At 23.1% G+C, this 5,000-nt stretch overlaps 1 non-coding gene across 1 annotated transcript in view; it reads left to right on the forward strand.

The window, feature by feature from the left end:
- The first annotated feature begins 4,725 nt into the window (after positions 1–4,725).
- The window catches only part of LOC128923732 (small subunit ribosomal RNA), a 1,990-nt gene continuing 1,715 nt past the window's right edge, over positions 4,726–5,000 (forward strand). The window contains exon 1 of the ribosomal RNA XR_008472463.1: positions 4,726–5,000. This exon is cut by the window's right edge and continues 1,715 nt beyond it. This is a non-coding gene — a ribosomal RNA (small subunit ribosomal RNA).

Below are 5,000 nucleotides of genomic sequence, written 5' to 3' on the forward strand. Positions count from 1 at the left end.
AACGACTATTACAATATACTGAAAAACAATTGTGAAATATACAAAAATTAATATATTGTATAGTTGTTAGAGAGAATCTTATAACATAAAGATACAGATTTTTGAACGCAAAGTACTTTATTTCTCAATATTCATTGAGAACATAAGGTAGTGTTATATAGATTGTTATCAAACGACTATTACAATATACTGAAAAACAATTGTGAAATATACAAAAATTAATATATTGTATAGTTGTTAGAGAGAATCTTATAACATAAAGATACAGATTTTTGAACGCAAAGTACTTTATTTCTCAATATTCATTGAGAACATAAGGTAGTGTTATATAGATTGTTATCAAACGACTATTACAATATACTGAAAAACAATTGTGAAATATACAAAAATTAATATATTGTATAGTTGTTAGAGAGAATCTTATAACATAAAGATACAGATTTTTGAACGCAAAGTACTTTATTTCTCAATATTCATTGAGAACATAAGGTAGTGTTATATAGATTGTTATCAAACGACTATTACAATATACTGAAAAACAATTGTGAAATATACAAAAATTAATATATTGTATAGTTGTTAGAGAGAATCTTATAACATAAAGATACAGATTTTTGAACGCAAAGTACTTTATTTCTCAATATTCATTGAGAACATAAGGTAGTGTTATATAGATTGTTATCAAACGACTATTACAATATACTGAAAAACAATTGTGAAATATACAAAAATTAATATATTGTATAGTTGTTAGAGAGAATCTTATAACATAAAGATACAGATTTTTGAACGCAAAGTACTTTATTTCTCAATATTCATTGAGAACATAAGGTAGTGTTATATAGATTGTTATCAAACGACTATTACAATATACTGAAAAACAATTGTGAAATATACAAAAATTAATATATTGTATAGTTGTTAGAGAGAATCTTATAACATAAAGATACAGATTTTTGAACGCAAAGTACTTTATTTCTCAATATTCATTGAGAACATAAGGTAGTGTTATATAGATTGTTATCAAACGACTATTACAATATACTGAAAAACAATTGTGAAATATACAAAAATTAATATATTGTATAGTTGTTAGAGAGAATCTTATAACATAAAGATACAGATTTTTGAACGCAAAGTACTTTATTTCTCAATATTCATTGAGAACATAAGGTAGTGTTATATAGATTGTTATCAAACGACTATTACAATATACTGAAAAACAATTGAAATATACAAAAATGAATATATAATGGTATATTGAATAGTTGTTAGAGAGAACCTTAACATAAAGATACAGCTTTGAACGCAAAGTTATCAAACGACTTTTACAATATACTGAAAAGCAATTGAAATATACAAAAATTAATATAATGGTATATTGTATAATATAAAAACTAAGTTTGGTTAAACGGCGGGCATAAAAATGATTTTATTTACGTAGCCAAATGCATCGTCATCTTATTAGTGACGCGCAAAAAGGAATTCAGGAGATTCCTACTGTCCCTATTTGCGAAGAGCCGAAACCACATATAAAGAGCCAAAACGCCGAAACCACGTATATTTGCATATAAAAAAAACTAAGTTTGGTTAAACGGCGGGCATAAAAATGATTTTATTTACGTAGCCAAATGCATCGTCATCTTATTAGTGACGCGCAAAAAGGAATTCAGGAGATTCCTACTGTCCCTATTTGCGAAGAGCCGAAACCACATATAAAGAGCCAAAAGGCCGAAAAAACGTATATTTGCATATAAAAAAAACTAAATTTGGTTAAACGGCGGGCATAAAAATGATTTTATTTACGTAGCCAAATGCATCGTCATCTTATTAGTGACGCGCAAAAAGGAATTCAGGAGATTCCTACTGTCCCTATTTGCGAAGAGCCGAAACCACATATAAAGAGCCAAAACGCCGAAACCACGTATATTTGCATATAAAAAAAACTAAGTTTGGTTAAACGGCGGGCATAAAAATGATTTTATTTACGTAGCCAAATGCATCGTCATCTTATTAGTGACGCGCAAAAAGGAATTCAGGAGATTCCTACTGTCCCTATTTGCGAAGAGCCGAAACCCCATATAAAGAGCCAAAACGCCGAAACCACGTTCATACAAGTAAAAAAATTTCATATAAATACTAAATAATTTTCATATAGATACTAAGTTTATGAATTCATACAAGTAAATAATTTTCATATAAATACTAAATAATTTTCATATAGATACTAAGTTAATGAATTCATACAAGTTAAAAATTTTCATATAAATACTAAATAATTTTCATATAGATACTAAGTTAATGAATTCATACAAGTTAAAAATTTTCATATAAATACTAAATAATTTTCATATAGATACTAAGTTTATGAATTCATACAAGTAAAAAATTTTCATATAAATACTAAATAATTTTCATATAGATACTAAGTTTATGAATTCATACAAGTAAATAATTTTCATATAAATACTAAATAATTTTCATATAGATACTTAATAAATTTCATATAAATACTAATTAATTTTCATATAGATACTAAGTTAATGAATTCATACAAGTTAAAAATTTTCATATAAATACTAAATAATTTTCATATAGATACTAAGTTTATGAATTCATACAAGTAAAAAATTTTCATATAAATACTAAATAATTTTCATATAGATACTAAGTTAATGAATTCATACAAGTTAAAAATTTTCATATAAATACTAAATAATTTTCATATAGATACTAAGTTTATGAATTCATACAAGTAAAAAATGTTCATATAAATACTAAATAATTTTCATATAGATACTAAGTTTATGAATTCATACAAGTAAAAAATTTTCATATAAATACTAAATAATTTTCATATAGATACTAAGTTTATGAATTCATACAAGTTAAAAATTTTCATATAAATACTAAATAATTTTCATATAGATACTAAGTTTATGAATTCATACAAGTAAAAAATTTTCATATAAATACTAAATAATTTTCATATAGATACTAAGTTTATGAATTCATACAAGTAAATAATTTTCATATAAATACTAAATAATTTTCATATAGATACTAAGTTAATGAATTCATACAAGTTAAAAATTTTCATATAAATACTAAATAATTTTCATATAGATACTAAGTTAATGAATTCATACAAGTTAAAAATTTTCATATAAATACTAAATAATTTTCATATAGATACTAAGTTAATGAATTCATACAAGTTAAAAATTTTCATATAAATACTAAATAATTTTCATATAGATACTAAGTTTATGAATTCATACAAGTAAATAATTTTCATATAAATACTAAATAATTTTCATATAGATACTAAGTTAATGAATTCATACAAGTTAAAAATTTTCATATAAATACTAAATAATTTTCATATAGATACTAAGTTAATGAATTCATACAAGTTAAAAATTTTCATATAAATACTAAATAATTTTCATATAGATACTAAGTTTATGAATTCATACAAGTAAAAAATTTTCATATAAATACTAAATAATTTTCATATAGATACTAAGTTTATGAATTCATACAAGTAAATAATTTTCATATAAATACTAAATAATTTTCATATAGATACTTAATAAATTTCATATAAATACTAATTAATTTTCATATAGATACTAATTTTCATATAAGTACTAAGTGTATGAATTCATACAACTAAATAATTTTCATATAAGTACAAAAAATTTAAAAAAAAAAATAAATGTTAAGCTATTTTTGATGTTGTAATATTTCTTATAAGCATAATGCTCATAGAAAATGATATAAATTACTTGTATATATATGAATTTAAAACTTTTATATGGTTAAAAAGATTTTCTCCATACGATTTCCGGTTGGTGAGGTGTACGTGGCAGAAAACATATATGTTGTATGAAACTTCAACATTAGTACTTGTATGAAAATTTTAATACTTGTATGAAATTGCATACTTAGTACTTATATGAAAATTATTTTCATATATTTATAAAAGTATTTAAGTGTAATATATAAATGAGAGCAAAAAAATTTATTCCTGGTTTGCTACAGTTGGTTTAAATAGAAATAATTTTGTTAATAATGAAATGTTATTAATTGAGATTATTCTTCTATACCTAACATAATGTAGTCGTTTTTTTTTTAATTTAACTTTTTTTGGGGTTTGTTCTTCTATTCACATAAAATATATGTGGGTAAAGAATAAAATTCAATAAAGTTAAATATTTATATTATTACGCTCGAATACTTTCATATCATATATGAAATAAAATGAAAAATAATTGAATTGAAATTATTAATTTCAAATCAAAAGAAAAACGTATATACTCTTAAAAAAAGATATATACACTATATGCATTGAAATAAAGTAAAATGTATAAAAAATGATATTATTTGAAAGTTTAACAAATACAAGAAGAAACATCGTCCTTACATTAATAATTATATTATATATGTATAGAGAACGAAAATTCTTTCTCACGATAAGATACACAGTCTCAAAGTCCGAATAAGACCGCAATAAATAATACAATAATATGAAATTTAAATGACATGAAGTAAATTATTTAATCCGACCATAGTAGAAGAAATTTCATAATTATTTATTGTCGCGATTTCGTTCTCCTTTGCATTGTGTATATGTCGTGTACTTAATTTTCAAATATTGAAAATATCATTATAAAAATTTATATAGTATAAAAAATATTATATAAATGAATAAAAAATATTATTCTGGTTGATCCTGCCAGTAGTTATATGCTTGTCTCAAAGATTAAGCCATGCATGTCTAAGTACAAACAAATTAAAAGTGAAACCGCAAAAGGCTCATTATATCAGTTATGGTTCCATAGATCGTTAACAGTTACTTGGATAACTGTGGTAATTCTAGAGCTAATACATGCAAAATAAACACGGACCTTTTGGAACGTGTGCTTTTATTAGGCTAAAACCAAGCGATCGTAAGATCGTTATATTGGTTGAACTCTAGATAACTTGCAGATCGT

The sequence above is a fragment of the Zeugodacus cucurbitae genome, unplaced genomic scaffold (assembly GCF_028554725.1).
Source record: "Zeugodacus cucurbitae isolate PBARC_wt_2022May unplaced genomic scaffold, idZeuCucr1.2 ctg00000026.1, whole genome shotgun sequence".
Lineage (NCBI taxonomy): Eukaryota > Metazoa > Arthropoda > Insecta > Diptera > Tephritidae > Zeugodacus > Zeugodacus cucurbitae.